General features: G+C 39.9%; 1 protein-coding gene across 2 annotated transcripts in view; it reads left to right on the forward strand.

Annotated features, from left to right (window-relative positions):
* Positions 1-7,376: 7,376 nt before the first annotated feature.
* ZNF711 (zinc finger protein 711) overlaps positions 7,377-27,893 on the forward strand; it is a 203,554-nt gene continuing 183,037 nt past the window's right edge. For both annotated transcript variants that reach the window (XM_053699343.1, XM_053699344.1), the window contains exon 1: positions 7,377-7,545. The gene's annotated coding sequence lies outside the window, so the exon portion shown is untranslated. The remainder of the gene's footprint in view (positions 7,546-27,893) is intronic.

Below are 27,893 nucleotides of genomic sequence, written 5' to 3' on the forward strand. Positions count from 1 at the left end.
CACAAATTGTAATCTACCTTTGTAAAGCATCAGGGACACATTAATACATTTTATAGATGGGATATACACGTAACATCAGAAAAAGTTTGTCAGACTTGAAAAAAGGATTAGGATCAATTACATACATACAGGGCCAGATTACGAGTGACGTGCTATTTAACGCTTTCGGTAGAGCGCTAATTGCACTAGAAGTAAACTTTTTCAGTGTGTCGGGTTGCGCTGGTATTACGAATTGACATTAAAAAGTTATCGAGCTTGTGCTAACATGAAGCGCACAAAAAGTCAAACTTACAATATCGTGCCCGCGATAACCTATTCCCCATAGAAGTCAATGGAGACAAAAAGTAGAAAAAAAATAACATGCTACTCACGCGCAAACCCGACCGCATATTCTCATGTGCACTAACCCGACATGAAAATATGAATATTTCACATTACAATGTTCTGCACAAAGCAAAATATTTTCTATTTATTTATAAATACACACATATATATATATATATATATATGATTTTTTGGTACAATATATAGCTACAGATATATATATATATATATATATATATAGGAATGTCTATTTACAAATACTTAGAACATATTCTGCTATGTGCAGAGCATTGGAATGTAAAATATTTACAGTAAATACACACTAACACTTTATTAAATATGAATATTGCATAAATGATTTTACAAGTTTTCATCTACTTAACTCCAAAGGGCTCAAATGCATATATATATATATACACATACATACATATGTATTAATATGTGTATATACATCCGTAAATGCATATAAATACATAAGTACAAATAGGTCTGAGATGTAGGGGGGAGCAGTGCAGTTGAGGGCTATGTATGAGTGAGAATTTTGTGTTTAAGCCTGGAGGCAAGAGGAAGCCAGTGAAGGGATTGGCAGAGAGGTGCAGCAGATGAAGAGCAATGTGTAAGTAAGATGAGCCTGGCAGAGGCATTCATTATGGATTGTAAAGGAGCTAGGTGGCAGCTAGGGTGACCAGAGAGGATGGAGTTGCAGTAGTCGAGGCGCGAAAGGATGAGAGAGTGGATTAAAATCATAGATGTGTCTTGTGCAAGGAAATGTCTAATTTTAGACATGTTTTAAGGAGGAAGCGGCAGGCTTTAGCGAAGGACTGAATGTGAGGAGTGAAAGATCTGAGTCAAGTATGACCCCAAGACATCGGGCATGTGGGGTAGTGGGTAATGATGGAGTTATCGACAGTTATAGAGAAGTTGGGGGAGATTTTTGAAGAAGGGGGGAAAATATGGAGCTCAGTTTTGGAGAGATTTAGCTTAAGGTAGTGAGAGGACATCCAAGAAGAGATATGAGAAAGACAATTCGTGACACGGATTTGCAAGGAAGGAGTTAGGTCTGGTGCAGAGAGGAAGATTTGGGTGTTGTCAGCATACAAATAATATTGAAACCTGTGGGACTTTATTAAGGAACCTAATGATGACGTGTAGATTGAGAAAAGAAGGGGACCGAGGACAGAGCCTTGTGGTACCCCAACAGAAAGTGGTGACGGGACAGAGGAGGCCCCAGAGAAGGCTACACTAAAGGTACGGTTAAACAGATAGGAAGAGAACCACGAGAGAGCTGTGTCGCAAATGCCGAAGGATTGGAGGGTTTGGAGCAAAAGAGGGTGGTCGACAGTATCAAAGGCTGCAGACAGATCAAGGAGGATAAGCAGAGAAGTGGCCTTTGGATTTTGCTTTAAGTAGGTTGTTGGTAACCTTAAAAATGGCTGTCTCTGTGGAGTGATGGGGGCGAAATCCAGATTGCAGTGGGTCAAGGAAGGAGTTTAGTGTAAGGAAATGGGATAGACATGCATATACTAGCTTTTCAAAAAGCTTCAAGCAAGAGGGAGTAGGGAAAGAGATTGAGAGGTTTTTTGAGGCTAGGTGTGACCATTGCGTGTTTAAAAGATAAGAAAAATATACCAGTGCTGAGGGAGAGGTTGAAGATATGTGTGAGTATAGGGGTAAGGGTAGAAGAGAGGGAGGGGAGTTGCTGCAAGGGGATAGGGTCGAGGGAACAGGTAGTGAGGTAAGAAGATAGTATAAGGGCAGAAACATATGGCTATGTGAGTTTTGGATGATTGTGAGCTTTTGAGGGGGTGGGAGACCTGTAGCATGTTATTGAGAACTGATTTCATTTCTGATTGAGTCGATTTAGTTATTGAAGTATCTGGCAAAATCTTGAGCTGAGAGAGAACTTGTAGTAGGAGGTGGGGGTGGGCGAAGAAGAGTATTGAACGTGGAGAACGGATGTTTTGGGTTTGAAGAAATACTAGAGATAAGAGTGGAGAAGTAATGTTGCTTATATATATATATATATATTAAGGGCAGAATATTAAGAGTTCAATATGAACTACATATCTTTAGACATGTACAGTATATGTATCTCTATATTAAAGTCCTTTGCCTGCTCTTTTTTCCCCCAACACCTGAGACCTTATATCTTTGAGCCCTTATAACTTTTTTATGCAATGTTTTTTTTAATAATTTTTATTATATGGTGTTATTATGAGTAACGGTAATTTGTAATGTATTTTTTATGTGTTTTGTGAGACTTTTGTTTTGTGAAACAGTTAACCACAGCTCTGAGGACGCATTAATCCGACAAGCGTGAACTTGAATTGCATTCAACCGCTTACTTTCAACTTGGAATACCAGCACAAATAAACCTGCGTGCAAATGAATGCGAAAACGCGATGTCGCTCACGCACTCGTAATCTGGCCCATAGTGTTGCAAATTTACTAGCTAACAAACATTATGACTCACTAGAAGGAGTAGTAGTATAATCACCAAAGGCAAACTTAAAAGAGTTAAAACATAGCATTTATTTTAATGTACAAGGTAAAATAACAGACCAGAGAGCAGCTCATCCTCTGACCCCCCTGCACCCTCTGACACGCTTTGCCGTAGCTTTTTCAAAGATGGCTCAGTAATAGATGGAAAACGCTGGACTTTTAAATCTACCGCCACCATCACGTCATCCCAAATTCATTACCGGAAGTGATGAATCAGGACATCCGGCCAAGAGGAAAGATCTGTGTGCAATGACATAAGCTATTGCTGAGAGTAGAAAAAACACTATCTCGTAATAAATTTCGATTTAAACAACCTAATGTAATCCAACTCGTAAACAGATTACATAAGAATTGATTGCTTATAAGGGATTAGTGTCCCTTTAAAATATTAAAAATGCAATTACAGAAAAAAAAGAAATAATGCAAATGGAAAAAGATATATATATATATATATATATATAAATTCAACATATTATGCCCACTTATATGGTTTAAGTATGAGCATTTTCAGATATTTGTATGCATGATCGTAACACACAAAATGTGATACTGTTAATTATGGACAAAGCAAGAATGGCTCATTAACCTTGAAAAAAAATCAACATCTCTTTTAGCAGTAATACCACTGGGTTCTTTGGTTTCTAAGTAAAAAAATCCATTTGGCTTACTTGGTACAATATTCTCTAGGGTTTTTGGATATAAAATGTATTGCTTGTATTTCAAAGGCTTAGTAAAATTTCACATGTTGAAAAAGGTTTAGCTATCCTTGTTTTCGGGGGGATCACATTCAATATCATTGAGGTGTTTTGTTGTCCTATTTCTCAATATTTGAGTCTGATTTGATAATTATTTTGTATGCCTCATCCACATTAAAAAGTATTTTTGACTTTTTTAACTTGCCAAATCTATTTATATATCTTGCCACAAAGAAAATCAAATGTCTAGTATGCAGTGTCTCTCTCTGTCAACTCAATATAATACTATATGAATTATTAGGAGCCTATACTTAGTAATATTAACAATTATAATAATAAATAATGATAACAATTTGCTTAATCTACTGGGGAGCCCAATTCCTGGCAGATAACAGGAAGTGTTGGCATCATGCGTGTCCCACTAGTCAGCAAGAAAATATAATGAAAAAAGAGCTGCAATAACAGCTCTTTGGAATATACGGTTTGCTTAACCTATTTGGGAGCCTAATTCCTGGCCAATAACAGGAAGTGACAGTGTCAGGTGGTGTCCCACTAGTCAGCAAGAAATCAAAAATAAAATGAGAAAAAGATTAGCTGTTATAACAGCTCTTTGTAATTTACTATAGTCAATTATCTATTGATGTTAAGTGGTATTCCCAGTCAGTATATACAATATTGTATAAATTATATAATAAACAGTATCTAATATCAGATGTAGATACCAGCAACATAGACTTTATAAAGACTCCTTCTGCAGTTCTTTGTATTATACTGTAGGCAATCTATTGATGTTAAGTGATATGCTAAATCAGTATATAAATAAAAATCTGTATAGATGGTATAATACACAGTAACCTATCAGATGTAAATATCCGCAAAATAGCCTTTATAAAGGCTCCTTCTACAGGTATTTGTATTATACCGTAGGCAATTATCTATTGATGTTAAGATGCTCAATCAGTATATAAAATTAAATAAAATGGCAAACTCTTTTTAAAAAGCTGTTTGTATTGGCAATCTAGATATATAGCTGGATGGTATAAGCAAGCAGTCTTATAAGATCAGAGCAACAAAAGCTGCAATATAGTAACAATCCTGTCCATGGAGGTGCTATATAGCAAGTGAGCTGTTGACAGGAAGAATTGCTACTATATTTTTTTTCCATATTTTGTCCAATGTTATCACTGAAATCGCTAACTGCAGTGATTACAATTCTGGGAACTGCTATTATTGGTTCCCTACCTGTTGCTACCCTTTCTTCATACACCACAATTAAGCTGGTCCGGTGTGAAGACAAACACTAAAAGCCAGATGTTTTAAGACATCATAAAGGTACATGCGGCAATGTACCTTATGACATTTTAAAAAGGAATTAATGTCATGGGACACTCTGGCTGTGTTGAGTGTGTATGTATGTAAATGTGTCTGTGTGTATGTATGTATGTATATATATATATATATATATATATATATATATATATATGTGTGACTTTTTTTCTGTATTTCGCTTAAAGGGATACTAAACCCAATTTTTTGTCTTTCATTATTCAGATAGAGCATGCAATTTTAAGCAACTGTCTAATTTACTCCTATTATCAATTTTAATTCATTCTCTTTGTATCTTTATTTGAAAAGCAAGAATGTAAAGCTTAGGAGCCGGCCCATTTTTGGTTCAGCACCTGGGCAGAGCTTGCTGATTGGTGGATAAATGTAGCCACCAATCAGCAAGCGCTATCCAGGGTTCTGGACCAAAAATGGGCCAGCTACTAAGCTTACATTCTCCTTTTTCAAATAAAGATACCAAGAGAACAAAGAAAAAATTGATAATAGGAGTAAATTAGAAAATTGCTTAATTTTTTTTTGGTTTAGTATCCCTTTAACGTGAGGTAGGCAGATAGCTAATTCTGAACCTCTTCAAAAGTGCACACATGGCCAGAAAATTATTTTTTTGCGCACACTGTTCAAATTTTTTTTAGAAAGAACATTGCATGTAGAGTACACACAATGCATGTTTGATGGTTATCAACGCACATGGGGGAGAAGCCTACATGGAAGATACATGGCATCAGAAATTGCGGCTAACCATTGATTAGCAATAACCATGAAAGTTGAATTTACTTACTTTTGCGAATAATCCCCTCACTTGTGTGGTTTATTGATGTATAAAAAAAAAAGATTGGATAGCCGCCTGACAAGGGGTTTGTTTTATAATGGCTCTTTATTATTTTTACTATATTTATAAAGTGCCAACAAATTCTGCAGTGCTGTCCATGGGTACAAATTTTTTATCAAACAGATACAGGAGGAATTAAGGGGCCCTATTGTCGTGGGAATGTACAATCTTAAAGGGAATGCAGTATTTTTGTACGTGCATAGTATTCAGTACTGATGACTCATGATAGAGACAATTTGTAAACCAAGGCTATATGTAATTTTACACTACAATGTGAAAATCTGAAAGATTATATTTGGATAGAAGTTCTAATGCACCAGGTGTAACAATTTCATGTTTTTTTTGTACATAACTAACCACTTTTTAAATGTAAGATTCATCCTGTGCCATTTAACTGTCCCAATCAATGCCCTGTGCATTGTCCCAGATGTTCTATCTACTGGATCTAAAAAGGATCCTACACAACCTGATACTTTTGCGAAATTTGGTGCATGACAATCTGTATGTGATTCTATACAGAATCTGCACTACTTTTCCTCCACAATATTGATCAGTACAATGTTTCAGCTAGAAGAGTAAAATGCTATTATGAGACAAACTACTGGTTCAAACATGATTCTGTCTGTAGAAGATAGCAGCACTGGAATGTTTCTTTGGGCCTTTAACTGGCCAAACATGTTTTAGTCTCTAATCTGTTTTAAATTATCTATAGCAGGGATGGGTAACGGGCAGAACATGGGCCGCACGTGGGACACCCACAGCACTAGTTTTGCTACCTCTTGGAAAAAGAGGAAATAAGAATGTATGCCATAGTTTTCATTGCCCCAGATTATAAAACTAAAATATTAAGCTTTAAGGGATTATGGTAGATAGGCAAACAAGATGGTCACAACTCTAGAAAACCCTTAGGAGGAGAGAAGAGCAGATAGAGGGTACCCGGCAGCCATCACTAAATATGACCCAGTACCAATGGACAATTTTCAGAAATATATTATTTGTGTGCGTAATAACAAATAAATAAATGCGACCATAATGGTTCTAAAATATTGATCTGCTGCTACCATTTGTAAGGAAGTTGGCCATTACTAATCTATAGCATTGGAAATTGGATAAAGGGCATAACAATTGGCTAAAATTATTTAAAACACTAAGAGGAGCCAAGCAATGGATGGGCCTGCAGAAGAGATGGATAGGACACTCCAAAACGATCATATCTAATATTCTGGAGCAATACCTGTATTTAAATTACCAATATAACTGATAATATAAGAGAGATGTAAGGAATACAAGGTCAATGATACACCAAACATAGAAGAGGTTTGGGTACTAAAGGTATCGTTATAGCCAAATTGGTTGAAAAAAGGAGTTGTTACTATTTGCAATGCCATGGCCAGGCATTTATGTAACAGGGATAGCATAAGATTGTGAGATTTGTTGTGCAGTGCGAAATCTGTATCTTCGCGTTTCCAGGCCTGTTTAGATCCAACACAGGATACATGATTCTTATTCTTTTAAATATTGTGTGCGGGCTTTGCAACTCTAAACGCGTTAGGGCTACGAAAGATGGATATCAAACTGCGACAGGCCCCGTGTGCCAGATCTTAAAATGGTCTCGGCTGGAATGTACGGGCAACGATCCATACCAGGCCCTCAGCTCCCGATCCCTCCCTGGGTACCCAGCTTAGAGTGCAGTAGCCGCCGCCCGTGACGTAACGAAGCCGGCTCCGAGGAAGGAGGAGGCCTCGACAGCGCTGATTGGCCGAGGCCCCCGCAGCCCCCCGCTCCGACTCCGGTGGCCCTGGAGAAGGCTTCGGACACATCGTGACGAGGGATGCCCAGGAGTCCGGCCAGGTACGGAGGGGAAGCGGGGGAGGCCGCCCATTAGAGCTAAGGCCCTCGGGAAGGCCGCAGGCAGGGAGAGGCCTGAGCAGGCCCTGTTTGGGTGAAGGATGCGCTATAGCAAGTATTCTGGGGAAAGTTAAATCGGGAATAATATGGCAAAAATAAAAATATTGCTTATGAGGCAGGACCGGGTAGTGTCTGTGTGAGGGATATAAATTCACTGCAGACGGGAAAAGCTTTACCAGGCCTTGTAGGGATATGCATTGCTGCGCAACTGCGGTCTTCAGTGTGTACGTGAATGCATCGGCTGTCAGTATTACATGCCACAAACAATACATTTAGATGTATATGTATGTGTATTATATTGCAATTTGGTTCAATGGTGCACCAGATAAATGTTTTTAGGATCCAATGGGATTTGTTGTATGAAGTCTAAGCACTTATTGAGCAAATACACTCTACCTGTGTGTATTGTCAATGTAGCTGTAAAAAATGTGCAGTAACTGTAAAAGCTTTTGAGTAAATATTGGCTCTTTGTAAAATAATATTTTCCAATTCAGAAACAACCCTTGTTCTCCTGTAAAATGTAATGTATCTCTTTGAGAACACACTGCAGACATGCTTGATGTTCTACACCTATTTTATTTTAAAGTGTACCCATGATGTTGAATTGATGTAGCATTACATTTGTTTAATGAGGAAATATATTACCTAAGTCAAAATTACATTTTCATGATTCAGATAGAGAATGCAATATAAAATAACTTTACAATTTGCTTTGTTGAATAGTAAACCTAGGTTGGCTGATATGAGCTTAGGAGTGTGCATGACCATGTGTCTTTAACGTTCTATAGCAGCAGTGTTTGAAACTATGCGTAACATTGTTGCAAACACTGCTGCTAGGTGACTAAAGACACATGTGCTCATCTAGGATTACTCTCTAACAAAGAATACAAGAGAACTAAGCTTAAAGGACCAGTAAATAAAGTATATTTGCATAATCAACAAATGCATGATGAAAAGACAATGGAATAGCACTTAGTCTGAACTTCAAATTAGCAGTAGATTTTTTTGCTAACAAATTTCAGTTATTTCTATTTCCACTCCTCGTGTATCAGGTGACAGCCATCAGCCAATCACAAATGCATATACGTATATTCTGTGAATTCTTGCACATGCTCAGTAGGAGCTGGTGACTCAAAAATGTAAACATAAAAAGACTGTGCACATTTTGTTAATGGAAGTAAATTAGAAAGTTGTTTAAAATTGCATGCTCTATCTGAATCATTACAGTTTAAATTAAATGAAACACCTTATAATTACAAGACATTTCTGTGTGTTGCTATAGAATAACAAACATATCATCCAAACAACAGTTTTTTAAACATTTCAGTAGCCAAACTCCACCCACCATTTGCCTTATTTGTAGGAACCAATATGGCTTTAGCCTACAGACAATCAACCTAGCCACTATCCTAAAGTTAATTGCTTTGCAGTTGTTATCAGTTAAAGCTAATTAGGGACAGATATGTAGCAGGGTTGTAACATTGAGAAGACAGCATGGTGCATTTTAATATAGAGAAAGTTTTAGAGGGTTGAGAACCTCCTACTGGAGAATACTTATATAGCACTCTAAAGTCTTATGATACTCTGTGTCAGAAAATATTTCTAAATTGTACTCCTAAAGTATTGGTAGATGGTCTCAGATACTAAGGAGGGATCAGAGACCATTTAATCATATGTGATATAAAGCTTTAAGGGAAAAAACTTTAAAACACACACTTATAATAATCCTGCATAAGTCTCAATACACACTATGTCAGTGATGATGTACTAAGGTAGAGAGGAAGAGTGAAAAATAACTAATTCAGCAATATATCTTAAAGGGACAGTCTACACCAGAATTTGTATTGTTTAAGAAGATAATCACTTTATTACCCATTTCTTAGTTTTGCACAACCAACACAGTTATATAAATACACTTTTTACCTCTGTGATTATCTTGTATCTAAGCCTCTGCCAACTGCCCCCTTATTTCAGTTCTTTTGACAGACATCCATTTTAGCCAATCAGAGCTGGCTCACCTGAACTCCACATGCGTGGGCACAGTGTTATCTATATGACACACATGAACTAACACCCTCTAGTGGTGAAAAACTGTCAAAATGTCCTGAGAGAAGAGGCAATATTCAAGGGCTTAAAAATTAGCATATGAATCTCCTAGGTTTAGCTTTCAACTAAGAATACCAAGAGAACAAAGCTAAATTGGTGATAAAAGTAAATTGGAAAATTGTTTAAAATTTCATTCTCTATTTGCATCATGAAAGTTATTTTGGACTAGACTGTCCCTTTTAATAAGGATTGTAACCTCTAATATGTTAATCCTTATATCTGATGTCTCTAGTAGTTATTCATGTATTTAGTACACTAATAAGTTTCTTATAGTTATAACAGTTGAATTGCACTAGTAAGGCCCATGGTCTATTAAGTGTTAAATAATACTAAGTAAGTATGTGGACTTATTTCTAGGAGTATGTATTATTCCTAGGTATTAGGATCCATCTAGTTAGACTAATAATCAGATCCGGAGGAAATGCTGCTTCTATGGCTTAATTTACAGACGAGCAGTAACGATGGCAACAAAAGTTGCTTTATTGCAGTAAATTACTGTATTATATAGATAAATGTCTATACATTACTTATGAGCTTTAGAGTAAAGTGTTAATCGTGTCAGTTTGAAGGATCTTGTTTGGGTTTTAGATACTTAAAGGGCCAGTGAACCAAGCAAATAATGTTATATAATTCTTCACATAGTGCAGAATTATATAACATTAGCTTAGTGCCAGATTTCTAAAGTGAAGGGTTAAATAGATATCTCGCAAAGAAAAGAGAACGCCGCCCCTGGCTCTATTGAGCGGGTCTATTTTCTTCTCCAAAGTGTATCGCGGGCACGCTGTCTAGTCACAGCCGGGCCAATCACGCTATTTAAGTGACTTTATATCCAGTGTTTATATAAACACTAGATGCGAACCTGCCCCGCAAGGGCTCCGGAGCAACATACGCCCAATGTCCTTATCTATTGAATTGCAATGATACTGATTTATAATATTAAGCTTTACAGCCTTTCTGCATGTACTGTAGTCCTCTTTGTATAAAAGCACATATATTACTGATTGTGTTCAAGGACAAGTAATCCTTTTATTAAGTTTGATTATGTAAAGGTATAGGAAAGTCAAAATTAAACAGTTGTATGATTCAGTTAGAGCGTCATTTTAAGACACTTTTATATTACCTTCTGTTTTCAAATGTGCTTTGTTCTCTTCGTATCCCTTGTTAAAAAGTAGTTTAAAATTGTATGTTCTATCCAAATCATGAAATAAAATGTTGAGGTTTCCTGTTCCTTTAAATATTGTAGTGCTTGTTATGTACCCTCCCAAATGTAGCCTACACATATATTACTTGTGTGTGTGTGTGTGTATGAACTATAATATACCCACATGATAATATTGCATTTTGTATAACACTGCTTTAAGGGACAGTAAAGGGAGCATTAAATGGCCATTATAGTTGAAAAATGCAATGATTTAATTTGTGCAAAAGATGACATAAAACTACCTTTAGGTTGCCTGTATTTGCTGTATTATGGCATGTAAATATTGCTTATATTGTTTACACTCCGTCACATTTTACAGATGCAAATGTACAAATATTCTAAAATCCAAAACTTCTTTTGGTCCCAAGCATTTTTTTCCCCTTAACTATTAAAGGGATAGAAAAGTCAAAACAAAACTTCCATGATTTGGATAGAGCAAGTCATTTTAAGAGACTTTTCAATTTACTTCTGTTACCAAATTTGCTCAGAAGTAGCAATGCATTACTGGAAGCTAGCTCCTGATAGGTGGCCGCACATATGTACCTCTTGTTATGGACAGTCTACTCCAATTTTTTTATTATTTTAAAAGACAGATAATGCCTTTACTACCTATTCCCCAGCTTTGCACAACCGACATTGCTATAATAATGTATTTTATAACGTTTAAACCTCTAAATTTCTTCCTGTTTCTAAGCCACTACAGAAAGCATCTTATCTCATTATTATTATTATTATTATTATTATTATTATCGGTTATTTGTAGAGCACCAACAGATTACACAGCGCTATAAACAAAGTGGAGTACAACAAAACAATTATAGGGATCAAATGGGTAGAGGGCCCTGCCAAGAGTTGCACTGTTGTAGTGAGCTCTTAAGAAGGTGATCTACAAACAGCTGGACTCTTAGGCTTACATGCTAAAGGGGTTCAGGGGATAGCAATGCAGGAGTGGAACTGGTATAAAGTAAAGTTAGCATAGGTTGTATGCATCCCTGAACAGTAGAGTCTTTAGGGAGCACTTGAAGCTTTTAAAACTAGAAGAGAGTCTTGTGGAGCGAGGTAGAGAGTTCCACAAGATGGTAGCCAGTCTGGAGAAGTCCTGTAAACGGGAGTGTGATGAGCTGACAAGAGAGGAGGAGAGTAGGAGGTCGTGAGCAGAGCGAAGGGGACGGGAGGGAGAGTATCTGGAGACAAGGTCTGAGATATAGGGGGGAGCAGCGCAGTTGAGGGCTTTGTATGTCAGAATGAGAATTTTGTGTTTGATCCTAGAGGCAAGAGGAAGCCAGTGAAGGGATTGGCAGAGAGGTGCAGCAGATGAAGAGCAACGTGTAAGGAAGATGAGTCTGGCAGAGGCATTCATTATGGATTGTAAAGGAGCTAGACGGCAGGTGGGGAGACCAGAGAGGACAGAGTTGCAGTAATCGAGGCAGGAAAGAATGAGAGAGTGGATTAAAATCTTAGTTGTGTCTTGTGTAAGGAAGTGTATAATTTTAGAGATGTTTTTAAGGTGGAAGCGGCAGGCTTTAGCCAATGACTGAATGTGAGGAGTGAAATAAAGATCTGAGTCAAATGTGACTCCGAGACCGACATTAGGCATGCGGGGTAGGGGTAATGATGGAGTTGTCGATAATTATATAGAGATTGGGGGTGGAGAGTTTTGAAGAAGGGGGAAAATAAGGAGCTCAGTTTTGGAGAGATTTAACTTGAGGTAGTGAGAGGACATCCAGTTAGAGATATGAGAAAGACAGTTAGTGACACGGGTTAGCAAGGAAGGAGATAGGTCTGGTGCAGAGAAGTAGATTTGGGTGTCGTCGGCATACAAATGATATTGTAAACTGTGGGACTTTATTAGGGAACCTAGTGATGACGTGTAGATTGAGAAGTGAAGGGGACCGAGGACAGAGCCTTGCGGTTCTCCAACAGAAAGTGGTGACGGGGCAGAGGAGGCCCCAGAGAAGGCTAAACTAAAGGTACGGTTTGACAGGTAGGAAGAGAGCCACGAGAGGGCTGTGTCACAGATGCCGAAGTATTGGAGGGTTTGGAGCAAAAGAGGTTGGTCAACAGTGTCAAAGGCTGCGTACAGATGGAGGAGGATAAGCAGAGAGAAGTGGCCTTTTGATATTGCTGTAAGTAGGTTGTTGGTAATCTTAACAATTGCTGTCTCTGTGAAGTGATGGGGACGAAATCCAGATTGCAATGGGTCAAGGAGGGTGTTTATTGTAAGGAAATGGGATATGCGTGCATAAACTAGTTTTTCGAGAAGCTTTGATGCAAGAGGGAGGAGAGAAATAGGGCAGTAGTTGGATGGGGAGGTAGGATCAAGGGAAGGTTTTTTGAGGATAGGTGTGACCAGTGCATGTTTCAGCGATGAGGGAAATATACCGGTGCTGAGGGAGAGGTTGAAAGTGTGTGTGAGTATAGGGGTAAGGGTAGCAGAGAGGGAGGGGAGTAGCTGTGAGGGGATAGGGTCAAGGGGACAGGTAGTGAGGTGAGAGCGCAGTATAAGTGCTGAAACTTCTTCCTCAGTAACAGGGGAGAATGCTCTAAGTTTAAAGGATTCCAAAAGTTAAATTTTTTTACTATAATTACATTATCAAAAACCAATCTACATAGCTTAACAATAAAAACGTACCTAATTTCAAGTCAAAACGAGCGTTATCAGCATAATAAAACTATATATTTTATTTGAGAAAAAACGTCATCCAAGCCAAACCTCCTTCTAATGTGCCTTCATTACACAATCGTGTGTCCAATCACAATGCGTTATCGTGCATATGATTAACGCATTGTTTCGTCACCCGGCGCATGCGCAATTCAATCCGGCGTTTTGCGCATGCACATATTAAAATCATTACATTTACTGCTCGTTATTGCAAGGGGAATTAGGACGGTGACGCAAATGATGACGCATTACCTAGATCGCGCATGCGCAGTACGGACGAAAACGGCCATATTGATAACTCAGGTTATCGTGAACGATTTGTTATACAGAATACAGCTTCTAACGGTGGGTTTGGAAAACAATTAATTTTAGGAGATGAATATTCGGAGAACACTAATAATAAGATAAGTAAAGCCTATTAGAAAAATCATTATTAAAGATGGATATAGCGATTTAAAACAAGTCTTTGCAAACGTTTAGTGTCCCTTTAAGGTTATGTGGGTTGTGGTTGATTGAGAACATTTGAGGGGGTGAGAGCATGGAATTATGTTGAGAGCTGATTTCATTTCTGATGGAGTCGATTTTGTTATTGAAGTGGTAGGCAAAGTCTTTTTTAGCTTTTCACACCAAGACATTGTTAATTCATGTGTGCCATATAGATACCATTATGCTCACTCCAGTGGATTTGTACAGGAACCAGCACTAATTGGTAAAAATGCAAGTCTGTAAATAGCACTGAGATAAGGGGGCAGTCTGCAGAGGCTTAAATACAAGGTAATCACAGAGGTAAAAGTATATTAATAAAACTGTGGTGGTTGAGCAAAACTGGGGAATGGGTAATAAAGGGATTATTTTTTTTAAACCATAAAACATTTGGGGTAGACTGTTCCTTTAAGTAGACACCCTGTAATGCCATCTACTGCCTGAACATGCACCAGTGTTGTGTGTGTGTGTGTGTGTGTGTATATATATATATATATATATATATATATATATATATATATATTCAGCCAATTGCCTTCTCTGTTCTGTAAAATGTGCATTAGATTTAACATATAATGTATGGCACATATAGGTTTGCCAGTTGCCCTCCACAAAAATACTGGACAAAGGTGGCAAGTGGTGTCACACAATATCCCCCAAAGCTCTGCCTTAGGCCCCACCATATAAAAGTGATGATTTTAACCCTTTGTCAACCAGTAATTGATTTCACAGTAGCACACACAAATCAGTGTTTTTAAACCCATATGGTTACTAGTAAAAACAAAAAGCAACAGTTTTACCCCAGTAGCTACACATAACTCACACAGCAGTATTTAACCCCTATGACTGACTGTATCACAAAAGAAACTTTTGAAGGTACAGTATACTGTAAATTTATTTCCCTTAATGTGTTTCCACTGACTTGTTATGCCAGCATCAATCAGAGTATAACATTTATGATAATTTGCTGCTTTAGGTTTATTTTTATTTTTTTATTTTTTTTTTTTTTAAATTATTCTTTTTATTGAGGTTAGTTTCACATTACAGTACAACTGTGATACATCAAAATATGCATGAACACAACACATTATGCACATAAAAAGGAAAACACATAAGGTCTATTCTGTTTCATCACAGGATAATCCAATCAAATAAGAAATGAACATAACCTCTTTTTTTTGTTTTTGTTTCAATATAGAACAAAATAAAGTGTAGAAATACAGGCATATGAAAATAGACTAAAGAGCAGTCTAAATTGTTGAAAATAATGCAAATATTAATATCCATCTTAAAACTGAACAATCTGTCAAGTAAGACCAACCAGAAAGTAGTTAGAGAGAAAAAGAGAGAAAAAAAAAAAAAAAAAAAAAAGGGGGGAAAGAAGAGGGGGTGGCGGGGAGGTGGGTGGGTAAGGGAGGGGGGGAAGGGGAAGGAGTTAGTCGGTGTGTGGGGCCTACAGCTACTGTTCTCGTTAGCCATCCTGTGGTAGAATTAGTTCAGGAGCTTCCACTTTGCCCAGATTTCTGAATGCAAAAAAGCTTTGTTACGTTGGGTAAAGATTGGACCCTCCATTGTCTCCAAGTAGGACATGGTTTTGACCACTTCTCCCCATGAAGGTGGAGCTTGCTGTCTCCAAAGTCTCGCTATAGCTAGTTTGGCTGAGATAAGTATATAAACGGAGAGTAAGGCCTCTGTGGGCGTGGCTGTGTTTAGGTTTAAATGTAATAAGGCTGTTTGCGGAGAGTTGTGTAAGTGGGGGATTAGATTTCTGCATTTGTGTGATATATCTTGCCAGAAGGTAGTCAACTTCGGACATTCCCACCAAATATGGGCCGGCGATCCCACCATCCCACACTGCCTCCAGCATAGTGGGGAGTTAGTCTGGGAAATTTTATATAACCTGAGCGGGGTGAGATGCCACTGTGTGCAAATTTTAAGATATAACTCTAGTAGAGTAACACATTGAAGTGCTTGTTTGGTTAGGGTCACTGCTCGGGCCCACTCGTCCTGTTCCGTACGAAAGTGAAAAGCCTTTTCCCAGGCCAAGGTGTAAGCTGACCTATAGAATAGGGGAGAGTTCATCAGATCTTTGTAGGAGACCGATAGCGATCTGGGAATCCTAACGCTGTTGGTCCATCTTTTTTCCCACATGGTGGGTGGTCTGGGGGGTTGGCTTAAAAATCCCCAGGATTTTAATAGACTTCTGAGCCTCCAGAACTCAAATAGTAGAAGTTGGGGGGGATTGTAATTATTGGTAAATTGTGCGGACGTAATGAATTGGCCGTTGGAAAACAGGTCCGCTATACGGTGGATTCCATGTTCCTGCCAGAGATGGGGGTGGGAGTCTCTAAGGGCCGCTAGCAGGCCTGTTAGAGAGTGTATAGGAGAGGGGTGTGGGGCTATTTGAGGTAGTGAGCGTAGTCTGTCCCATATTCGAAGGGCGTGTGAGATTATTGTATTATGGATTTTGAAGAGCGACCTGACATGCTTGGGTAGCCAAATAAGGTCTTGCAAGGTAAGAGGGCTAGGGAGCATTGCTTGTTCTAGCGCTTGCCATTTATTTTTGCAGTCAGTGGTCTTCCATGCTAGGACTTGAGAAAGTCTTGAAGCTTCATGGTAATATGTTATGTTGGGGGCGCCCGCGCCCCCGCACAAGAACGGTTGCTGAAGTATTCTGGTAGCAACCCTAGGATGCTTATTTTTCCAAATATACTTATTGCAGATCTGTTGAAATTTGCTAATCAGACATTTAGGGACAGGGATGGGGAGTGAACGGAACAGGTATGTGAGCTTGGGGAGCAGGAGCATCTTAAAAGCAGCAATACGTCCCAGCCAGGAGATGCATGGGACACTCCACTTGTCAGTACAAGATTGGAACTGTTGGAGAAGGGGGTTAAAATTGGACTCTATAATGGTGGTGATGCTCGAGGAGAGATAAACCCCCAGATGTTTGATCCTCTGCCGGGACCAATTAAAAGGGTGCCGTTGTTGAAGTTCTGTAAAATCAGGATCTGACACGTTAATGGAGTATGCCTCCGTCTTATTGATGTTAAGCTTGTAATAGCTGATCTGTCCAAACCAATCTAGTAACCTGAAAAGGGCAGGGAGGGAATTGAGAGGGTCGCTAAGAAATATGGTTAGGTCGTCCGCGAATAAAGCGGTTTTTTGCAAGGTGTTCTCTAGTTCTACTCCCTTGACATCAGGACTGCCTCTGATCGCCTCCGCCAATGGCTCCATGATTAGAGCGAAGAGTAGCGGTGAGAGGGGGCAACCTTGTCGCGTCCCGTTGGTGATCGGAAAGGTCGGGGAACGGAATCCTAGACCTCTAACCGAGGCCGAGGGGGCTGAGTACAAAGCTCTAACACTAGAGCAGAATCCCGGGGGGAAGCCAAATTTATTAAGGACCTCAAATAGGTAAGTCCAATTGACCCTATCGAAAGCCTTTTCGGCGTCTAATGCTAGGGTCGTACAAGAGAGATTACGCTGCTTGGCTTCGAAGTATATGTTGAGGATCCGGCGAGTGTTGTCTGGTCCTTCTCGGCCCGGGGTAAAGCCAACTTGATCACCGTCCAATAGTGACGGAAGAACTTTATTTAGTCTAGAAGACAAAAGTTTTGCCATCAGCTTTACATCAACATTGATTAATGAGATGGGGCGGAAGTGTTCACATACGTTAGGGGTTTTTCCCGGTTTCGGGATGGTCACTATGGTCGCCTCTAAAAACTCAGTTGGTAGGGTGCCTGACTGTCTGGCTAGAGAGCATATTCTAGTCAGAAGTGGGGAGATCTGGAGTCTGAACGTTTTATAGAACAGAGCTCCAAAACCATCTGGTCCTGGGGCTTTGTGGGATTTTAGGGAGTTGATGGCCTGTAGTACTTCTTTAATGCTGAATGGGGCATCAAGCTGATCTCTTTGGGCTTCTGTCAAGGTCGGCAGAGAGACAGTGCCTAGGAAGTCTTGAATATGTTGTGATGTCGGAACGCGTTGGGTAGGGGAGCTCGCTAGGTTATATAATGCAGAATAATAGGAAGCAAAAGCTTTCCCTATGTCTGCTGGGAGCCGGACAATGCCCTGGGGAGTCTTAATATAAGGGATGCGGGCTTCTGCAGTCTTTTGCTTAAGTTTATTGGCCAATAGCCTGTCTGCTTTGTTTCCTTTGGCGTAGAATGTTTGTTTGAATTTCTGAATCTGAGTCTGCTGTCTTTTTAATTCCAGGGTAGCAATTTGTGTTTTAATATTTTCAATTTGGGTGAGGGTTTGCGGGTCAAAAGATGTTACGTGTAAGGCGTTCAAGTTTCTCAGAGAGACATGGAGTTGGGCAAGCGAACTACCCAACCGTTTTTTATGTTCTGCATTCAGTTTAATGAATACCCCTCTGAGGTAGGCCTTGAGAGTGCCCCACAAACAGGAGTCGTCAACTGCTCCATTATCGTTTATGCTTAGGAACTCGGAAATCTCTTTCCGGATCAGAGTGACCTGTTCTGGACTAGAAAGGAGGTGTTCCGGGAGCACCCAGGAAGAGCGATAGGGAATGCTATTGGGGTTTTTTAGGGTAAGCTGAACCGAAGAATGGTCAGACCATGTACATTCAGGCATATGTATTGATTGAACCGAGTCTAGGAGTCTCGGTTCACAGAAAAAGTAATCGATCCTGGTGTAGGTGTTGTGTACTTTAGAAAAAAAGGAGTAATCTCTTGATGAGGGATGGTGGGAACGCCAAATGTCATAAAGGGCATGTTGGGCCAAGAGATTGTGGAAATGCTTTGCGGTCCTAGAGGTTTGTTTGTCACAGGGTTTGAGCTTAGGAGAGCGTCTATCTAATGTTGTATCTAGTAACATGTTAAAATCACCAGCTAGGAGTAAGTTTTGTGTTTTGTGAGAGGCCAACAGTCTTAAAAACTTTCTAAAGGCTCCAATTTGTCCAGAGTTTGGGCCATAGTAATTGGCAAGAGTATACGGAGTGTCGTCTATCTTACAGGTCAGTATTAGGAATCTGCCCTTTGGGTCCTTGAAGGTTTCTATTTTTTCAAAGAGAACAGATTTATGTATTAGAATAGCTACGCCTCTCGATTTCCCCATATATGAGGCTGTCTCCATTATCGGGTATTGCTTGCATCTAAGGGGTATGGGAGCTCCATCTGCCCAATGGGTCTCTTGGAGAAAGGCTATTTTGGTCTTGGCACGAGTTAAGTAACTAACTAATCTACTTCTCTTGTTAGGGGAATTGAGCCCTCTAGTGTTAAGCGAGGTGCAGGTGAGAGACATGATGAAGTAGTTTTAAAGAGAGGTGAGGAATGAAAAAGCAGGGGAAGAAGGGAGGGAAAAGGGAAGAAAGGGAAGAGAGAGAGAAGAAAAAAAAAAAAAAAAAAAAAAAAAAAAAAACCCGCTAAAAGACTAGAAGGAGAAGAGGGTGAGAAAGAGGTGTGAAAAGAAAAGAGGACAGGAAAGAATGGTTGATCTTAAACTTCCAATAGAGTACAGAAAAATATTACATTTAGTCAAATATATGTTAGTACAGATAAGTTGGCAAATAGAAATTGCGGTATGTTCGAGAGAAACCGCGTTAATCGTCTTCCCTGATAGGGGAAGCACATTAAGGTGAAGGGAGAGAAAACAAAAAAAAAGGGGGGCTTGAGTTTGTTATTAGGGAGGGGGGGGGGGGGGGGGAGGTTGTGGCAACTGTAGAATAGTGAACTGTTAAGAGCTAATCAGGCAATGGGGATTGTCAATCGTGCGACTGTTTGTCTACGGAGTGTTAGTAGTGGCTGAAGGGAAGTGGGTAGAGTAACGGCCTGGTAGCCTGTCAGATGAAAAGGTGGTGTATCTTTTGGGGTTATGTGACAGTGACATTAGAGAGCTTACAGTTTACTTATATAAAAAAAAAAAAAAAACAACAGTGCAATGCATAAAACAGGAACCAGAACAACAAACAATTTAAAACAACAATACTGAGACAGATGATCAGGTATATTTCTTGGTGTAGACCTTACAGAGTAAGTTGAGGAGATATGGTTGCGGTGTCCTAATATGGGTAATGAGTTCATCTGATGACCTATTCTAGGCGAGTGTGTTTCTGGTCTTGCTGTTGTGGGTGTGTGTTGGGTAACTGAGGATGTAGAACTGTGGTAAAGTGCTCAGATGTGTAAGGGAAGGTGTTCTGTTAATAATTAATTTATCAGAGTGGTCTATTCTAGGCGTATGATCCGCTAGACTAGATGCTTTAAGTATATAATGGGCAGCTGAGGTTGTGTTGTTGTGGTGTAACGCTCTAATGAATGGGGTGAGGAGTGCTACCAACACCTAAGAGACCAAGACACTAAATGAGGGGGTGTGCTATAAGGGTACTCCGAGTGTTGCATACTTAGGGGTTACTTGTCTAGTGTGTCTGTCTAAGTCCCTGGAAAACTGTGTGCAGGGGGTGTGCTGCAGCCGGGCCCTCGCTGAGCACACGGTGTCTGCAAATCAGTGTAACCTTGCTAGGAGGCAGAAAAGGTTGTGTGTGTGTGGTCTATGGATGTTTAAGAGCTAATTGTGGTAGGAATGAGATTTTAGTGTTCCAGAGAAAGAGCAATGATAACTATTGGTAAGCAATAAGACCTCTATGTAAAAAAATGTATACAGCAATCACTAGAACATAAACATTGTATATTGTAAAGGAGCAAAACAAGTGAAAGATACTTATCGTCTAAAGGTCATCAAAATCAGCATGCCAGCAACTAGAGTCCCAATATTGTGTGACCACCTGTTATCTGTATGAGCTAAAAAAAGGAAAAACAAAGTAACTTCACATAGCAAATGTCCAGGAAGAGTAAGCTACATCTTAGGGTTTGTAATGCACTTCCTAGGGAGCTGGTGATCCAGATCTATGTCTCTGCGTAAAGGTCGGCCATTGCTGGCTCTCAAGTTGGTTCTGAAGGCCAAGCCTTCGTATTGTGGGGGTAGTCCAGTCTCCCTCCTCGGAGGTAACTAAGTTGTTCCGTCTGTCTTCAGGGGCGGAGGAGCCCCCCCATTCTGCTGCTGTGCTTCTCAACTGGGATTGGCTGGTGTGCGGCTTGTCCTTTTGTAAGGGATATAGGTTCCAGTGCTTGAGTAGTTCATACCCTCTGTTAGGGGTCTGTATGGTAAACATCTGATTGTTCCGGAAGATGAGTAGCTTTATGGGGTAGCCCCACCTGTACCTGATCTCGTTTTTTCTTAAAATGGATGTGACTTCGGTAAAAGTTTTTCTTTTCTGTAAAGTTCTTGCGGAGAGATCAGGGAAAATTTGTAGTTTTTTAAATTTTTCTGGGAGGGAGGGTTTCTGAAAATGAGCTCTTTGGATTCTCTCTTTGTAAGTGAAGTAGTGAAGCCGGACAATTGTGTCTCTAGGCTGGTCATCTGGTAGACCTTTGGGCTTAAGAGACCGGTGTGCCCGGTCCATCATGGCTTCAGTCTCCGTGGCGGGGGGAGCTAGTACATGAAACAGTTCTTTTAAGTATGGCTGTAGATCGCCAGCAGAGACGGACTCAGGGATACCCCGGATCCTGAGGTTGTTCCTCCGAGATCTATCTTCCAAGTCCGCTATCTTGTCATCTACAACATCTAGGTAGTCTGCAAGGCGTTGTGTGTAAGAAAGCAGGTTAGAATGTTCCACAGCGGCATCCTCCTGCTTTCTTTCCAGAGTGTCAATTCTTTCATTTGTTGAAGAGATCTCTTTCTTGAGCTCAGTTGTTGAGGCCGCCATTTGGGCAGTGAATGAAGCGTGATGTTTGTCCAGTAGTGACTTAAGTGAGTCCATGATGAATGAGGGAGTGACTGCTTCAGGTGAGGCTTGTTGGATGTTCTGGATAGCCGCCAGTGTCAGATCCGAAGTGTCAGACCCAGGGGAGTCTGGGGGTTCAATGTCACCTTGTGAGAGCCCTCCAGGGGGCCCAAAGTGATCCATCACAGTTTTTTTTTGGTATGAAAGGTTGTTTGCTTTTCTTCCCTCTGGCTGATTGTGACATGGTGAGGGGAAGACAAGGCTGGGTTTTTTGCAGAAGGAGGCTTTGAGAGGTTAGAGGTCAGGTATGGCAGGGCAGCCCCACTTCAGAACAGCAAGGGGTCACTGTGTGGTAGACAGGCTTAAGTGGCCTATGCGTGCCTATTCCATTTTAAACAGATGTGTATCTTAGAGAAAATGAGAGAGTCACTGGCGTGGAAAAATCTGGAAGTGTACAGAGTAAGTTAGGGGCACTCTTCTTAGGGAAATTGCCACCTCTGGGCCAGGCCGGAAAAAGGGTGGTGGATATGACCTGCTACATCAAAGTGCAGCAGGAAAGGGGACAGGAGAGTGTGCTGTAGTTATGAATGAAAAGCAGGATATATTGCGGCTCCTAAGCAGCTACAGTTGGTGTAAAACAGTCTTACTTTATGTTAGAACCAATGCTGCAATTGGTGGGTATGCAGAATACTTTATTTATGGCCTGGAGGTAGTATTGTGGTGTGAGCCTAGGAGCCCCTGAGTTGTTGTGGGTAGCTACTTAACCCCTTGTGAAATCACTATCCCGGCTGGGGGGCTGTTGGTGGTGAAAAGGCAAATAGTAGTTGCTGCACCGTTAGCTTACAGGCCCCTTTATAGAGTTCAGGTTGGGAAAAGATTGGTAAGCTGATAGTAGTTGCGCTATGTTAGGAGAAAAGTACCTGTACTGAGAAGAGTCTTTGCGAGTGCCTGTGCTGCAGTTTCTTCTAACACTCTTAGCGCAACTGTAAGGAAGACCGCGCTGACAGGCTGCAGTGCTTGTGTTGCTGAGAGTTAAAGATGGCGGTTTCGCGCCACTCAGTGGGGACGGAGTATCAGCATGGAGTGGCGCCCAGCTAGTGTATGTTGGCTCAAATTAGGTATGTCACAGTCAATTTCCAGATCCCTTAGGCTCTAATGTTTGTAATTAGCTTAGAATTAAATAGGCAGTGTAACCCTCTGCCGATCGGGCTGTAAGTACTTACAGGGAGGAGATTTACTGGGCGCCACGTGGGAGCTGCTCATCTATGGGGCTTGAGGTGTTCGGAATCCTTGCCGGCTTCTTAGAGTGTCGAGGGAGAGCAGGCTCCGGGAAGGGCAGTAGTCCTCTTCGGTTCAGAGCTCCAGTCCGGCCCCACTTCTGTGGGGTGTGTGTAGATGCGGAGAGTTCCGCTGCGGTACAGCTCTATCAAGGCCGGATATGGATGGGCGATCAAACTTCGAGTGCCACTAGGTCCGGAGACCCTGTAATCGCGGCTGAGCAGCACAGTAGGTTATTAGTTGTTAGAGTTATGGGCATATGGTACAGGAAAGGCGGCCCGGGGCAGGTCTGGTCCTCCTGCAGCAAAGGTAGTGCCAGTAATTCAGTAGCTTCCTCTGTCGGCGTGCTGGCACTTCAAAAAAGTGATTCTGTGACCCTACCAAGGATAAGGGATCACAGCTGGTGAGGAATAGCTGAGTATTAAAGTAATCTATCTGGTAAATTTAGCTTTTTGGCTAACTAGAACTCGGAGCTCTAGTTAGGTGCGACCGGCCAGTATGGTGGTTGGCTCCACCCCCCCGCTTTAGGTTTATTTTTTATATATGAAATATCTGGTTTTGTTCTTTGACATCACAACCCATATGAATGGGCTGAGATTGCAGATAAATGAAACCTCCGTATTTTATGACTTTCTGTACACACAAATGCTTCCTTATCTCATCTCTGTCAGTATACCAAAGCTCAATTTGTAGAAAGAACAATTGAAAATTTACATTTTATTACTTATCTCTTATACCTCCCAGTGGGGGTGAAGTTTCTTCTGCTGTCTTTGTTTACACAGCTTTTCTATAGCCTATACATGCTATTCCAATTGCTAAAATAAAGGTAAAAGAGCTATTTACATACTATTTAATACATTCCAGCTGGTAAAATGTAGAATTGGAAACAAATTAAAGGGTAAATAAATCCTAGGGTATACCCAGGGCAGAATGGGGTTTGTAGATCTAAACTCAGAACAGATATCCCCCTGCCTAATGCCAAATCATAGATTAGAAACAAACAAAGAGGTTTAGGAAAGAAGCATTATTAGCACACTTATTTCTGAGTATAGATTAATACCAAATTATTGGGGATGAGGGCTATATATAAAATATAACTTTTATTAGTAAATCATTTTGAAAAATAAATGATGGACTATGCCATCATTCTGTACATAACACACATTTAAAAACATGGAGATCTTAATCAAGAACTAACCTCTCATATTTCCAGCCATAACTATCTATAGTAGGGAGCTTATGGTCACTATTAGTTAGGGCTAGGGATATGAGCCGTTTCCTCGGATAGAGGTTTGGATATCAGGTTTGAGCCGGACCCACAAGGGAGTATAAACAATCGCCCACGCCATGTAACCATTGTGCGTGAGAACCGCAGAGACCCAATTGTTTCCCTTTAGCCAAATAACTAACTAAGCCCCTATATGCCAATTAAGGCCAACAAAATTAACCCCTTAAGGACCAGCAACGTACCCTGTATGTCACTGGCCTTTTTTGGGGACTTGATTGTTTTATAGCACGGTCTTGCCACCAGCGTTGAGACTGCTCTATTCCACAAAGCCTGCTGGAGAGAGTGCATTAATAGCGTGTTCTTGCTAGACTTGTGCTATTATGTCCTGAAAAAAACCAGTGACATACAGGGTACATTGTGGTCATTAAGGGGTTAAAGTAGCTGGTATAGAGAGGCAATGCGAACGCCTGATGTGCGTTTCGCCACTGCTTTGTCAAAGCAAATCGAAATAAGTGTGCTAGAAAAATGCTTCTTTCCTATACCTCTTTGTTTCTAACAAATTAAAGGGTGTAAACATTTACAGTACACTGTCTATTCAATATTTAGCTACCGCTCATAGGACTTTTAAAAACTGGACATTTAAGTGTTCATTATTTTTGTATAGATTTTACTGTACAGCCTGCTAAAATACTGGACTGTCCAGTTGAATACTGGGCTCCTGGTAACCCTACTAATATGTGTAAAACCTCACATACTTATTGGGTTGACATTGTACTTATGTTTGCATATTTAGGTATGTGCAGGAAATGTTATATATTTCCTGATTCAATTTGATTTTTCTTGCTGATAAAGAGTCATATCACTTGTTAGTCTGACTCCAAAGGTTAACAGGAAGCTGTCCACAATTATTATAGTTTACCTTTGGAATTCATGATATCATTTACATTTTTCATATTGTTCCTGTTTGAAAGGTTTTGCTATTTGGCATTTAAAACAGACATTTATAGCATGCCTGTTATTGTACTATTGAATGGAATAAATATAAGTTTAAAAAAATGATTTTGTTAGCAACATTTGCATTTTTGTAATTTCTAAACATCTTTGTGCTACGCTCCTTGAAAAGCTTGTTGAGTATGCTTGACTTATCTGCTTTGGGCACTTAATAGATATAAATGGGGTCTTTCACTTATCACTGTGTGCATGTCCAAACCGTTGGCAACAAAAGTGAGTACACTCCTAAGTGGAAATTAGCAGTGTTTCAGGGTCATGTGATGTGTCCCCCGGTCCGGTCTGGGAGTACTGTTCCACTTTTCTTGTTTTGCTTGTGCTTAAGGGTGATTACAAAAGTCTGTGAACCCTGACTAGTTCCCAGTTTGTTTGATTAAGAGCTTGTACTTGTGTGCGTGGCTGCATTTGTGTGGCTGTATTAGGGTCCCAGGTTTTGGAAGAGACCTTGACGTGGTACCTGGGCTTGTCCCATTTTTCCAAATGTGGTAACGGACTCTTCCAGTTTGCTTTTAAACTTAGCTGAGAGCTTGTGAGCGAGTGCTAGACTTTATCTTTGTGTGTATTGTAACGTGTGTGTGTGTGTGTGTGTGTGTGTGTATATATATATATATATATATATATATATATATATATATATATATATATATATATATATATATATATATATATATACATATACATACATATACACAGGTGGCCCTCGGTTTACAATGGTTCAATTTACACCGTTTCAGAATAACAACCTTTTTTTTCAGTCATGTGACTGCTATTGAAAAGCATTGAGAAGTAGTGCATTGATTAAAATAGCCAGTAGGTGGAGCTGTCTGCTTGTGTTGCAGCAAAGATATGCAAGCCAAGCAAGCTGAAATTAATCAGTTTAACCAGACCTGAGCTATCGAGCAGCTTGCAAAGGAACAAGATCTTCCTGTCTATAAATCAGTCCAGATTGGAATGCATGGAAAGAACTGTTTCCAGAAAAATGCAAGTAAAGTCTGTGTTGTGTGATTATTTTATTAGGTTTATAATGCTGTTTAGCATTTAAAGTCTTCATTTCAAAGCTTTAAAACTAATGTATTAGGTGTTACGTATGCCAATTTTGAGAGGGGCCTGGAACCTAACTCCCTCACTTCCCATTGACTTACATTATAAACTGGGTTTCTATTTACAATGGTTTCGATTTACAACCATTCCTTCTGGAACCTAACCCCGGCGTAAACTGAGGGCTACATATATATATATATATATATATACATACACACACTATAACTGAACTAAGAACCACATCCTACTCTCACCCACTGCAATATCTCATGCATATTTTTACTGTAGTTAATAATTATTTGCCAGCATTGCAATAAAATATTGTGTCATTGGTATTGTTTCTTATCTAGTAGTAAACGTATAAGAACACATTTTGCCCCTTATACTTTGCTCCTCAGTAAACACGAGACACTGGCCACAAACTCATCTGCACACATACACTGAACTCAAAATGGAATTCCCCATGAAATACACGAGTAGTAAAACCCCCCCCAAAAAAAACTTTTGCTGTAACTTAAAAAGACATTAAACACCTTTTGATTTTCTGTAAAAATTGTGCTTTGTTCCACGCTAAATAGACCAGAAAATAAAATCTGTAGCCTAGGTTTCCAAAATGTAATAAATTGCCTAAACCACCTATTTGCGGGTCATAGCATTTGCTTTTTGGCCTCACTGTAAGTGTGGAATAAGCACAGTTTTATATAAAAACATGAGGTATTTAAATCACATTCTAATTAAAAAAATTACATGCTCAGATTTGTTAGCAGATTTAATTTTTGAATTACTGAGCCTAGATTACTATGTGCTAAATCCCCACAATGGGTTAAACACATAGACAAATTCCAACTTCAGAGTCGCAAACCTGGCAGCTTCTGAGCAGGAGATGGCAGGTGAACCAAGAGCTGCTATTGCATGTTCCGGTCAATCACCAGCTGTAGGGCTTACAGTTTTAACCCTTTTGCAGCAGTTAAATACAAAGAGCTAAAGTATTTAGAAAGTGTGGGGGGGGGAGGGGCGCTGATTTATGAGGATACCTATATCTCAAAAACCGAAGATGTTACAGACGTGAAAATTGATATTTGCATTCTCCTTTAAAAATAACAAACAAGTGTTTTACCATTTCCCAGAAATTCATTTAAGAGGGGTGAAAAGGTGGGGGCATTTATGAGGATACCTATACCAAAAAACCAAAGATGTTACAGACGTGAAAATTGGTATTTATATTTACATTCTCCTTTAAAGATACAGAAACATGTGTTTTACTGTTTCCCGAAAACCCACTTAAAGGAATAGTCTAGTCAAAATTAAACTTTCATGATTCAATAGAGCTTGCAATTTTTATTTCTAATTTACTCCTATTATCAATAGGTATCCTTATTTAAAAAAGCTGAAAGATAAGCTTAGGAGCCAGCCCATTTTTGGTTCAGCACCTGGGTAGCGCTTGATGATTGGATGGCTACATTTAGACACCAATCAGCAAGCGCTACCCAGGTGCTGAACCAAAAATGGGCCGGCTCCTAAACTTACATCCCAGCTTTTTTAA

This window comes from Bombina bombina, chromosome 1, assembly GCF_027579735.1.
Source record: "Bombina bombina isolate aBomBom1 chromosome 1, aBomBom1.pri, whole genome shotgun sequence".
NCBI lineage: Eukaryota > Metazoa > Chordata > Amphibia > Anura > Bombinatoridae > Bombina > Bombina bombina.